Below are 14,696 nucleotides of genomic sequence, written 5' to 3'. Positions count from 1 at the left end.
ATTAGAGTACTACTCAGCTGTAAAAAACAATGACTTCTCAAATTTCGCATGCAAATGGATGGAAATAGAAAACACTATCCTGAGTGAGGTATCCCAGTCCCAATAAGATGAACATGGGATGTACTCACTCATAATTGGTTTCTAGCCATAAATAAAGGACATTGAGCATATAATTTGTGATCCTAGAAAAGCTAAATAAGAAGGTGAACCCAAAGAAAAACATATATAGTCATCCGCCTGGACATGGGAAGTAGACAAGATTGCAGGGCAAAACCTTGGAACTTGGGGATGAGGTGGCATGGGGCTAAGGGGAAATGGGGTGAAAACGTCAGAAGGGCAGAATGGGGGGAGCTTGGGGGAATGGAATAGTTGAGATAAAGGAAGGGTGGACACGGGAGCAGGGAAATATATAGCCTAATTAAGGGACCCATCTTATGGTTGGCAAGAGACTGAACTCTAGAGGGGCTCGCAGGTGTCCAGAGAGATGTCCCCAGCTAATACCCTGAGCAACTGAGAGAGAGAACTTGAAATGACCCTATCCTATAGCCATATTGATGAATATCTGGCATATCACCTTAGAACCTTCATCTGGTGATGGATGGAGATAGAGACAGAGACCCAAATTGGAGCACCGGACTGAGCTCTTAAGATCCAAATGAGGAGCAGAAGGAGGGAGAACAAGAGCAAGGAAGTCAGGACCACGCTGGGTGCACCCACCCATTGTGACAGTGGAACTGATCTGTTGAGAGCTCACCAAGGCCAGCGGGACTGGGGGACTGAATAAGCATGGGATGAAACCGGACTTTCTGAACGTGTCGGACAATGAAGGCTGATGAGAAGCCAAGGACAATGGCACTAGGTTTCGATCCTAAAACATGAACTGGCTTTGTGGGAACCTAGCCTGTTTGGATGCTCACCTTCCAGGTCCTGGATAGAAGTGGGAGGACCTTGGACTTCCAGCAGGGCAAGGAATCTGGACTGCTCTTCATTCTCGAGAAGGAGGGGGTATGGAGTGGCGGGGAGGGGGAGAGGGGGAGAGGAGGAGGGGGAGGAGAGCGTGTGAGGAGGGGGAGGGAAATGGGAATTTTTTTTTGCAACAACTAAAATAAAATTAAATTAAATTAAAAAAAAGAAGTGTTAAGTTGAAAAAAAAAGCCTTCTTTCCCTCTATGAGTGCAAACTTTGATCTTCTCCCGATAAACACCATATCAGAAACTTGACTGTCATAATTCCAATGTTGTAGCAAGGTTATTTGAGATATTCTCTGTGTGAATATTTACTAGTAAAATAAACTAAATTATCTCAACCTTAGAAATTCTCAAATATGTGGATACAATAAGTATTACATCATCCACATATTGACACATTACTTTGCCCCAACTTTAAAATATCCACGAAATTAAATTGACTTTGAAAGAAAGATGGAGAATATGCTTTGTTTTTCCTGTATTATATTTTTAACTTTTCAAATATTATTGTTTACATATTTCTAAACATAAAACATAAAAATTATCTTTTACCTTGGAAATAAAATAACATTTACTGTTTTCTGTATGAGAAAAAAAAAAACCTCAATCTATAAAAGCGTTTTGTCTGTAAGTACAACAGCATAAATATTTATCTTCTCACATATGCATATGCTGAGCCCTAAAGCACAGCGCCTGTTTGGAGGCAGGGCTTTGGAAGGTAATTACACTCTGATGTGTTGTGATGGCAGAGCTTCCTTTCAAGATCAGCACCCTTAAAGAACAGGAAGAGAGCAGAACCCACTCAGCCTACTGACATTTCAGCACGCAGCAAAAGGCAGCCATCTGCTAGCCAGAAGAATCTTCTCCAGACTTGAAATGTTTCAGTTTTAGATTCTGGACCTTCCCAGGATTCAGAAATATAAGAAATGAATGTAGTTCAAAGCTGTATTTGTTCTAGCAATCCAAATTAGATAAGTAAAACCTAAGGATTTTAAACACGTGTTGTAGCATTTATTCAAGGAATTATATAATCCCTTTAAATATATCCCACATGGAAAAACCAAAATTAAGACCTTTGTGATGTCTTTAAGATACCAGCTTTTTTTGCCCTACTAAATATTTTTTTAAGTCACCAGACTCCCAGGGTTTAGTGCCTTTTACACACAAGAATTGCTCAGACCACTGTTGCAAATGAGTCAGAAGCAACTTCCTGTCTCTCTGTTCATTTCTGAATAATCGTGTACAAGTGCTAGGAAGAAGGGAGTGGCACAAAATACCCCATACATACTGACATCCTGAATTTTCAAAGGGGTAATAACACTGCCTTCCTCTTCCTTTAGGTTAAGATTTATCGCTTGGATGCCATCATCATGTATTATATTGTCAGTATGAATTAGACACGGGAGAAGCAGTAGTTGCTATGGCAAACCTCTTCATCTGAAGGTTTATACTTGAGAATATTTTCCATGGCCTGATAGAGCAGAGGAGATCATAGGGGTGGGAGTGGGAAGAGAGCTGTAATTCTTCCTGATGTTGTTTTCCAGTTTAGTACAAATTCAAGACTGGTTGTGCTCCATTGGGAAATTGTATCTCCTTTTCATTCAGTGTAAGCTCACTAGCTTTTAGCATCATCAGATGCTGATAAGGTTAGTGGCGTGTGGACAATATTGTAACAACTGTCATTTGTAGCACTTACCAGTTTCTGTAATGCTTCCACAGGGGCTGAATTCGAGCTACCAATTTGATGCCACTAAATGGGGAGTTTGGAAGAGATGAACAAAATCAGATTTTACTAGCTGGTAAGGGCTGACTCCAGCCAACTCAGAACATAAGCTTTTACAGAGAAAGAATTTTCAGTAACGTATTTGTATAACTACATACACTACAGTTTGTATATATGATAAATTTGCTGTATGATGCTTGGTAAGAATGGATACTTAATATCTTAAGTTTTATGTATCCAAAAGTGATGACCACTTACCATTTTCCTAGCAATCATAACATGTTCTGTGGATTATTAGCATTTAGATATTAGTTGCTCCCCTCAAGAGCTTATAAGTTGACAGCTTTTTCTATAGCTGGTGGCATCATTGAGCAGTAACTAGAAGACCAAGGAATTAACTACATCAACAGGTTGAAGGATTGAAGAATTCACTGAATGGGCTAGTGGATACTGGTTTGATTTGGAGACTGGAAGAGTGTCTTCGATAGGAATGACTAATCCCTGGACCCTTCCTTTCTTTCTGACTCCTACCCTTCATGAGCCACTCTCCACCCACCATCCACTCCTGCTGCCATGATGATATTGTGCCTGCCTCACTTTAGGTCTATGGCAGCACAGTCTGCTGACTATGACCCAATCCGTTAAAATTATGAGCCCAAATAAATCTTTCCCTTTTCAAGTTGATTTTCTAAGGTGTTACAACATACAACTAATATTCCAAGCCTAGTATCTAATTTTTTTATCAGATGAGATATTTAACTAAACCTTCAAAAAATTACCAAAAAAAGGTGTTTCACTTTTCTTACTTTCCTTGTTTCTTTTATGTACAGCAGCTTCTCTGATTCCCTGATAATTCACATTCTGATTATTTCTATTCTTATACACAGAAGTGTCGCTAACCCACTGATAACCGGCAGTCTTAGACTGAACATCTGTAGAGTCAGTCATCAAACAAACCTTTAAAGGACTTGAAATAATCTTTTAAATAATTAATTGTCATCAGTAGATTTTCACGCTATATGGAGTTCCACTTTGACGATGTATTTTGGACAGGGATCTAGACAATATTTTTTATGTTCTTGGTGCTATTGAAGATTCTGTGGCATAAAAGTGATCACAGTGGGTCAAACTCTCCATCCTACCATGGCTTATGTTTGGGAGCAGGGAGCAACAAGCAGAGTACACAGTACGATAGTAGAGACCATGATGGAGGATATAAAAGAAGTTAGGAAGGAGAAATTAAAAACTGTGGGAATAACATTTTAGGTGAGCCAACAGAGATGTTGCAGCTTCCTGAGTCTGAATCTCTGCCTTATCTTAGTCAATGAAGTCTACTGACCAACCCACATACCCAAAGCTAGTTCTGAAAAACAGAACGTTTCTAAAGCCTTGAATAGGCATGCCGTTAGTAAGGCTACAGATGAAAGAAAACACATTAATGATGCGTTTGAGAGATAGAGTGTGAAGGGCACAATCTATAATGAGGTGGAAGACAAGTTGGCTTTGTCTTCCGGAGAAAGGCCCAGGGACAAGCAGGTCAGCAGTGACAAAAGGGGAAGCAAGCCCATATCTTCCCTTGGATCTTGCTTCTTTGCTAATTAAAGAAAAGAGAGAAAAGGCTAAACATGCTGGAGATTTTTTGTAAAGACTTTAAGATAATGAATTGGAAATTGCTCTTAAAAGTTGGAACACATACTGAAAATGGTGATATATTCTCTAAAGAAATTTCGAGAGGTTTTTAGAAAACTACTATGAATTATCAGAGTTGAGGAAGGATATGAATGTATATAAATTAGAAAGTGGCTATAAGTTTGGGAAAGTATTTTGGTAAAGTATAATGTTGACAACCTCTCATAACCTATCACTTACAGTTTTAAAATGATTAAAATAAAACACTATATTATAAAGCTTTACTTAGCACTAATGGAGAACATTCCATGGATAGGTAAAATACATATCTCAATGACTGGACGTTCTGTCTTTGATTTTAACTTTATGATAACTTCTACAATGAAACAAATGTGGAGATGGGATGAGACAGGAATTTCGTGAGATTTGAAACAAGTCTAGGCATTTATTTTATGCTGGTGATTCAGTATCTGAGGATTCTGCTTGACGTCAGGATGGACATTTAGGAATGGAATGGAAAATTCATTTAAATGACTCACAAGGAGTGAAAGCTCACCTCAAATGCTGTATGCAGAGAGGCACACTCCAAATTGGTAATAACAGAGAATTTTATCAAAATACACAAATGCCTTTTTTCCTTTGCAGAGTTCTTTGGCAGAGTGCCTGATGTCACGTGAGACTCTTGCTTATGATCTTTTCAGAACACGATATTCTGCTTTTCTTTTCTCCTCACAAGTTTAATATGAAAGTTATGTAAAGAACTATTTACACTTTGCCTTATTATCATTACAATGGTTACTAAATCACTACAAAAATTTCTTGGTTTTGCGATTTTAAAATGTCATGGAATTTTGGGAATTATGTGGTAATAGAAGAAAAGTCCATTAAAGGGAAAAAATTATAGGTAGATAGAAATTTGGGAAGATAAACTAAAGTACTCGGAGATAATTAACTTTCGGTAGTTTGGAATTATTAACATCAACTATAATGTACTTCTGCTTCTCTCTAATGGCTAGAACATCACCAAGCATGTGTTGCTTTAAATAATGAGAAAAATTGAAATAATTTCTAAGACTTAACTGTTGTCAAACCTGCTGCAATTTATCCTTATAAAAGAAAGCCTCAGACATTTATTGTCCTAAAATAAGTAAAGAAACCAATAGCCCTCTAATTGGTAGAAACTCTTGGGGTGGGCATATAAAGTTCATTAGTGTTCAGACATTTAATAAGCAAATGGCTGCTCGGGAACACCAAATGGCTTCAGTTCCTATTGAACACAGTTCTCTTTTCAAACCATTGATGTGAAATGATTCTATTGACACTAGCTTTTGAAGAAAACCTTTAGTTGAAGGGAACTATGTCCAACATTTATCTCTATTGGTGGAATTTTTTCATCTTATTTATTCTTCTTTTATTTTGTATGTGAGAAGGAGAAAACAAAGTCAGATCAAACACATCTATGGAACAAAGCGCCGGGACTCGTACAGTGTGCTTAGAATGGGAAGATTTAGCCCCAGCGTGCTCTGAAAGGATCTGATGGATTTTCCCATACCCTATGCACAGGCAGAACAGTGGATGCTCCACCCCTAAAGCATGATATCTAAGAAAGGCTTCTCTTACTTCACCTCCAGCGTCCATGCTTTTCTGGGCATTCACCTTGAGATTCCTTTTTTGTCATTTTCTTTTCCTATGAAAACAAAAGGTAAGTTTTCTAATGAACGTCCTTGAGTGTAACTTAGCTCTGAAGGCTCAACTGTAACTTTCCATTTATGAGAGTTTTTTTTAAAAAAGTCTACTTCTAAATTGCTTAGACTGACTAATTTTATTTCAAGTTATGTCATATTGTCAGTTGAGTAAAGACAGTTAGAGATGGCCTTCTGGATGTTGTATGGGTCCCTTCCCTTTGAAGTCAAAGCTGACTACATATCTACCCTCCTTGGTCCTTTAATCAGTGTCCAGTCTGTCCGATGAGAATAGCCCCAGGATGGGAGCCCAGACCAAGCCATGGGCAGCACCCCTTTGTCCCTCTCACAAGGATGGGACATGATTCCACAGGATTAGCCAACAATTATATGCTCTGAACTGATCAATTCAGTCAATTTACTGTGCAAAGTAAATTGATCCTTCAGAACAAAGGGTTCTGTCAGCAGGGAGCTACCTGAGAAAGCAGCATGCCTGTGTAAACAGTTCTGTCCTTCTCCCAGTGTGGAGTGGCCCCGCGCCATATGGTGCCACTATGAACTTATTAGCTGACGGATTAACTGATCTCTGCATTTGGGATCCCCAGTTTCCAGCTGTGAGGATGATTGATGGGCTAACTACTGCTCCAGTCTTGGAAGTTATTTCCTCCATTTAACAGAGTCAAGAAGACAGAAAATTGCCCCCTTTGTAAATGCTAATCTCACCACTCCTTCGAACACCCAACATAGCAATTTATTCAAGGCAAAGTCTTAAAATTGGTATAGTGCACATCAAATGCATACTAATTAGCAATTTCTTTTGAAGGCTCCATCACTTATTAAGGGTCTCCTTTTCCATATGTTCATCATGCCCCACTTCACCCTTTAATTACAAAACAGCACTTTCAACTAATTGCGAGAAGGTATATTGTGCCTGGAATCTGTATTAAACACTATACCTTCTGATGCCTAATTTAGGGTCATATCGAAGGCAGACAGATAAGCGGGCAGAAATGCTCACAACTGTCATCTGCAATTTTAGGCATATTTGGGCATTGTCAGGATGAACGTTTCATCTACAATGGTGGCTAGGACACTCTTCAGTGGACACTGGGCAGGAAGAAGGCAGTGACTATTAGATTAACAACTGGGATCCTTTCTAGATTACAAAGAATCCACATTTATCCAACAGAAGCATGATGATTTTGTAACTTTGTGATTTCTTCAGTCACAAATGTTGAAAGAAACCACACAATCTTATATGTCTGATCACCAGTCACTTAAGTAGATATTAGAATTGTACTACAGAAGGCAAATTTTGCAAAATATACTTGAAGGATGTATAAAGAGAATTAATTCCTATCTTGTATAACACTGGCTATTTTTCTTTATTAAAACCAGAGTCCTTAAACTATTTAAATAATTCTAATGGTTATCCCAATTTTTTGTCTGCCACATGCAGGCTGAATTTCAGCTTCATTGTAATGCTGACTGATAAAGAATGGTACAATACCTCTTTCAGGCTCTCTTTGCCCACAGAACTCTATAAAAAATTACTAATATGTCTTCCTTCTCAATGCTGCAGGTACTGGTGGAACTTTAGGCTTCATGTATACTCGGGCATCAAATCATGATAGAATCAAATAAACCTCTTGATTTATGGTGGACAAAGAGCCGGTGAAGTGTGACCCACTCTTTAAGAGAAGTTCATTTTTCATAAGCCCTACGAGCTAGATGTCATCAGGCATGCCAGGAAACCAGTCAGACCCATCTATTCTTAGGTTAAGATCATTTTGAGTTAGTTTTAAAAACCAGTCCTAAATTTAAACTATAAGATGAGTGACATAAAAAGAATTTAAATGGCAAAATATTCTCATTTCTTGTAGAAAAAAATTTTAAGGACTCATGAAGAGATTTTGGCTGTTTGCTGCCTCCAACCATATAACTTTGTCAAATTTAAATTCCATCTCTATATAATACTTACTTCTAATATTTCCGTTTCAAAGGAATCAAGTTTAGTGTCTTAACTTCAAATTATGTTTCCAACTGATGACCCAAGATACAGTTGTTTTAAGGCTGCAATTTGGGGCTGATTTGCTTTGAATTTCAGCTTCCTCATTTGAGACTCATAACTGATTTGAGAGGTTTGGGTTAAATCTGCTACTATGTGAGTATGTGAAGAGCAGAACTGAGGTCACCTCCTTTCACTTACAGATTATGTTGGCATAGTTGAGCTTACCAATAATATCAGTATGTAGTACTACTAGTACTACACTCTTCATTTACATTCTTTTTTCCGATAGAACAACAACAACAACAACAACAACAAAACTCTGTCCTTAATATTATTTGTAGAAATTTAAAACATAATCTTAACATTCATATAAAAGGACAAGATAGCACAAATAGCAAAGCAATTATGAGCAGCAACAATGAAGTTGGAAACACACAGTGCTGAAATTTAAAACATATTGCAAAGCTACAATAATTGAAACAGCTTACTACTTGTCATAAAAATTGACACAGGCCAATGGAATTAAATTAAGACTCATAAATAAAACTATGAATTTAGAGATAGTATAGATTTTTCAACAAAAGTACAACATATACTGAAGAAAGGATGATATCTTCAGTGATGGGTGCTTAGAAAATTGAAATCCATGTGGAGACAATTGAAATTTGTCTATCTTTTACTATATTTAACAATAAACTAAAAAAGCAGATGAATAACCTCTATAGAAGACCATACTGAAATACTGGGAGAGAACATAGCAGTATCAGCATTCCAGGGTATTAGCAGTTTTATTGACCCAATAAAGTACAAGAAACCAAAGCCTAAATTGGCAGAAGTGATGATATCAAACTAAAAACCTTCCTCACTGAAAGAGCAACAACAGAGTAGGAGAAATAGCCCACAGGAATGGTGATGTGAGATTTCCCACTCTATGCTCTTAATATGTTTTATTACAGCTGGTTAATAAAGAAACTGCTTTCAGCCAATGGCTTAACAGAGTAAAGCCAACAAAGAGAGTAAACAGAGTCAGAGACTCCATGTAGCCGCTTCAGGAGACAGACACCAGATGCCAGATGAAACCTTACTGGTAAGCCACAACCACATGGCAATACACAGATTAATAGAGATTGATGAATTTAAGATGTAAGAGCTAGCTAGAAATGTGCTTAAGCTATTAGCCAAGCAGTATTGTAATTAATACAATTTCTGTGTGATTATTTCAGGTCTGGGCTTCCAGGAAACAAAAAAAGTGGCCTTCATCTACAAATTGGTTCTATGTAGTGGGCAACTACATTCACACAAAACCTGAGAAAGCATGGGAAGTAATTCTAGACACACAAAAAAACAGAGTTTAATACAGCTTCTTGGAAGCCACATTTTTATTTTTGGATAGGCTCTTTTTGCTGGTGGCAAACAGGGGTACTGTTAAGAGAAGGCTTTACTGACTCAGCGTAAGAAATGGCAGCTTCAGTACAAGCTATGGCTCTTTCAGGAGGCTGAGCACTTGAATGGAGTTTGTGAACAGAGTGCTACAACTTGCTTAATGGAAACTTCGACCCATTGTGTGCCTGGAAATTAACTGTGAGCATGGTTCTCAGAGCTGGCACTGAATAGACCTCCTCCATGTTGGAGTCAAAAGGCAAAAGGCAAAGCAATCTTAGTCCTAACCATGCCACTTAGTATTTTAAGAAGTACTCCTGGACAGAAAAATATTCCAGATACGCAATAGGGCAGATTCAGATATAAAAGACCTCTAAATGAGACACATTGTGTTTAAAAAATGAACACAGGCTTTGCAGAGAGAAGAAAAAGAATGTAGACAAAGTAAAACAAAGTCTTTAAAGAGATGGAGTACAGACAGTCATAGATTAAAGAGTAAAAATAATAAAATAAAAATTAAACTTGTAGAAAAATAATAAAGTAAAAAATTAAGTCATCTGAAGATGGAATATACACAGAGTCTGGTTATGTATATTATTGTGTTTTCTTTGAATTCTTAAACTACTGAAAGATATTTAATTCTGGTGGCTGCTAATCTAAACCAACATATATACTTTAAAGGTATCTTGACTTCAAAATTTGTATCTAAGAATATATTACTTTGGAAATGAGGTTCTGCTTTTGTTTCCACAGAGAAAGAGAACCTGTGGATTCCTTCCAGGCTAATGTGATTTGATGGACCAAGATCCCCTGAAAGGTCTCCATACACCCCCAAATACTTCACCCTACAAAAAACTGGAAGCAGTTGGAGAGAACTATGCCCAAATTCTAAAATATTGTTTATAAATGTTTGTTTTCATTTAAATGTTTTTTAATAAATGATTACAATCAATCTCTGTCTAAAAAGGGAGGAGGAAGAGATATGATATAAAGATGAATAGTTTGCATTGGTATGGACTTTGGTTTATTGATACAAATTTTAGGTCAGTTTTGTTATAAGTATATTCTTGCTTTTGATTAAGGTATTGTGTTTGTATAGCTTACTTCAAAATGTAATGTATAGTTAAGAAATGCAGGTTAATGGATAGTCATCTATAATAGTCAAGCTTGTAGTCATGTTAGATTTTCTAGATGTACAGAAATATATTTCAGAAGGATAGTTATTATTCATACCTTTTAAAGACTAACAGAATATGGCATTTAAATGTTTAAGAACTTAGGACTTTCCATGACAGTGGGACTCATCTGTTCCTGGGAGCACCAATCTACTTCAAGAGGATGATGGGCATCAAAGAGATTCCTCATGGAGTTGGTTAGCCATTTTGGCAAGGAACTGCTCTTGCCTGGACTGCTTGATGTTATGCTGTATAAACTGGACTTGCAGGACCCACAGAAAAGTGACTTCTAACGTTGCCTAAGGAAGGTAACACAGTCCTTCAGTGTTTCTGTCTCACCAAAGAGTCTGTCCGACATTCTGCAGGACACAGAAGAGAGTGACTGACAAACTCTCAATATAGGAGGAAATGTGTTTGAAATTTCATGCTTCATGGAAATGTTTGCCAGATACTATGGGCCTGTAGGCTGAAGATGGGTGCCCCAATGTTACAGAGGAACTTTGGGTGACTGTCCAGACAGCAAGATGTCTCTGCCTATTCTAGAGTTTTAGAAGCTACTTACAATGTACTTCTTATTAAGTTAAGTAATATTATATCCTTCTGGGGTCTTTGACGGAGTTGAAGAATAGATAGCTATAGTTTTACTTATTTATGGTAAAAAATAAAATAGATATAAATATTGTAACTAAATTTTTGCTTGATAACTGTTTTGTTATATGTAATTTTACTATGTTAAAGTAAAACATTCTTTTTTAATTATACAGAAAAATGGGAGGTGATGTGGGATTCCCCTCTGTATGCTGTTAATATGTTTTATTGCCATTGATTAATAAAGAAGTCGCTTTTGACCAATTGCTTAACAGAGAAAAGCCAGGCAGAAAATCCAAACAGATGTACAGAGAGAGTAAGTGGAATCAGAGAGATGCCATGGAGTTACCTCAGGAGACAGACACCAGACACCTGATGGAACCTTACTGATAGGCCACAATCACATGGCAATGCACAGGTTAATAGAAACGTGTTAATTTAAGGTGTAAGAAATACACTTTAGGGCTGGAGAGATGGCTCAGTGGTTAAGAGCACTGTCTGCTCTTCCAGAGGTCCTGAGTTCAATTCCCAGCAACCACATGGTGGCTTCAAACCATCTGTAAAGAGATCTGGTGCCCTCCTCTGGCATGTGGAGGCAGAAAGTTGTATACATAATAAATAAATCTTTAAAAAAAAAAGAAATACACTTTAAGCTAGAAAGATGCTTAAGGTATTGGCCAGACAGTATTGGAATTAAAACAGTTTCTGTATGATTATTTTGGGTCTGGGAAACCGGGAACTGAACAGCCTCTGTCTACAGATTGGGGAAAATATGCAAAGTGTACACTCAACAAAAGTTTATAACCAGAGGAGATGGAGAATTCAAAAAATTCTAGAACAAAAATCTAACCTAAATTTAAAAATAAGCAAATGATCTAACAAGATACTTCACACACACACACACACATACACACACACATCCCAAATGGTCAATAAAATTGTGGGAAAATGCTAAGTAGGATATCAGCAGAAGTATTTAATGTCAACAAGTTTCTGTGCAGTTGAGGTTGAACACATATGTAAACCTTCAAATATCTTAAATTTCATTAAATAATCACTTTAGTTTTGAGGATCTAACCTTAATAAATGCCTGTATTACAGAGGGATTTACAATATTTTACAATTAGGTTGGCTATATTCTCCTGGGACGGTTAAGAGACAAGCCACACTCATACTTTGAAATTAAATTTAAAATCTTGCTTCTGATAATCCAGGCTAATTTGAAGTTCTTGCTCAAAAACAATATAGAAGCCACATGCCTATGATTTCCACACCCAGGAAGCTGAGGCAGGAGGGTCACAAGGAATTTGAAGCCAGCCTGGGATACAGAGTGATTTACATTTTTTCTGAAGAATGAAGTATTAATTTTTAAATATTAGATTTATTTTCTTACTCCACCTTCTCTTCCCTGACTAGTACAATTCTTTTAGACATGCTAAGAAGCCCCGCTTCTTGTTCTGTACCAGATGATTCCAGACTCATCACATGTTTGGCAATGATTAAACAGTGACACCATGTTTTTAAAGTTGCTCTTAGGAAAGCCTCTCCTTCATCATGACAAGCTGAGGTTTTGGAGGCTTGAAGGCAAAAACCCTCTTTCATGTGTCTGTGTTGACTGAAAACAACAGATACTCGATGAATGTGTTGAAGAACTGGAGAACCACAGTCCTTTAAAATCCTGCTTTGGACTATCTGGTAAGACTAGGGGCCTGCAGGCATACAGCATGCACTAGCCTTGCACTGAATCTGAAGACTAGAGGCTATCTGCCCTCCTCTCACTCCATCTATGCACCTCCATGAAAGATGGACTTGCAGAGAGACAATCAGTGATCCTATATAGGCTCCTTCCCAAAATGTTTTACTTAATCCTTTGTCATTTCACTCATGAATACAGGTGTGTGCTAGTGACAGGATATGTGCGGCAGCCATTAGATAAGGAATCACTCCCACAAAACACCCAGTGGAATATTCGTTTTGAGAATCTTGATGAGTATATATCAATTTATTTAGTATCTTAGAATGCAAGTATCTTAGCTTGCTTTTTTTATCTCTTATGAGTTTTTAAAAGCTACATCTCTCATTTCCTTAAGATTGCATTTGGGGTGGGCATTTCTTCCTTTTAGTGAAATTATTCCTGGAAAGAAATGAACAAATGGCTACTGACTCCAGACAGAGCATGGTTGATGCATCAAAGTGAGATTACCACTGAACAAACAATGCTGGAGTTGCTTAGAAGAATATGGGTGGGAGGCTACTTGCAGCAGCTGAAGTGACAGTCATATTGCCAAAGTCCACCAGCATGGGTGCAGTTGAACAGGTTGGTGGGTGTCTCTTTCAGGCAGCTAGACTTCTTTCAGGTATGGTGGCTCCTCTGAATTTCTTCTAGGCAGCACAACTTGTCCAATAATGGCTCTTATCAGTCCTCTTACTGTTTGGACAGAGAGGAGCCTGGTGAAATGGATCAGTTTCAGGGATTTCCTAAGCCTTTGAGTTATTTCCTTCCAAAGCTTAAGGAGCTCCCGTTCAGGCTGAGGTGTTTCATCTCTCCCTGGAACACTCTGCACCTTCACAACTGTGCCTCCAATGTGGGAGGTTTTATCTCAGAGGAAATTGATATCTTAGTTTTGCAGAGTTCTTTTCAGTATTTGGACTGTTTAATTCCTAAGCTCCATCAGGCCTCGTCTGTCGTTGTGACACTAATAACACTCCTGTGCCTAATGTAGCATGTGAAGTCGAAACGTCAGAGGGTTTTCCGGAGTGAAGACACAAAATTCACATACAGAAATAGAGAATCACTTTCAACGTGTAACATGATATGTCCTAGAAACACCCAGTAATATCTGGAGAAAGACAGATGGAAAGGCAAACCGTAGAAAAATCAAACATACACCTTGTATTGTCAGACTGCAGATAAGGATCTGTGTACTAGCAGCTGTGGCCCTTACCAGCTAGAGAAAAAAGAAAAAATACTTTCAAAGCAGAGTCAGAAGTATGTCTTAAAAGTCAGAAATTTACCTCAATTTATCAGTAACTACATGATCAATGTTATAATATTACAACACTTTAAATTTAGTGGAAACTTTTGAAATATATTCCCCAAATTTCTTGAATTGTTTGCAAAATGGCATAGAGAAATGATGTGCGGACTTTATGTACCCTAGCCTGCTCCTGGAGACATGGATGGCATCCTGAGTTCTGATGGCTTACTCCACAGTTATTGTCATATTTTCTTTTGAGAGAACACTGTTCTTTCTTTCCCCTTTCAAATATCTGCTCTGATATAATTCTAATTCAAATGAAAAGAGACACTCCTCATTCCCTTGGATCAAAACCAGCATGGAACGGTTTTAGACCAACTCTCCTGCACATTTCTTTCAGAATAAGCACCCAGAAAAGAAGCATGGAACTGCACTTTATGTTTTATTCAGAATTGTCCTTGCAAGACTTCAGATTCTTCCTCCTCTTCTTCTTCTTCTTCTTCTTCTTCTTCTTCTTCTTCTTCTTCTTCTTCTTCTTCTTCTTCTTCTTCTTCTTCTTCTT

The sequence above is a fragment of the Microtus ochrogaster genome, chromosome 19 (assembly GCF_000317375.1).
Source record: "Microtus ochrogaster isolate Prairie Vole_2 chromosome 19, MicOch1.0, whole genome shotgun sequence".
Lineage (NCBI taxonomy): Eukaryota > Metazoa > Chordata > Mammalia > Rodentia > Cricetidae > Microtus > Microtus ochrogaster.
The sequence above is the reverse complement of the archived record's forward strand: the minus strand, read 5'-3'. Positions refer to the sequence as shown.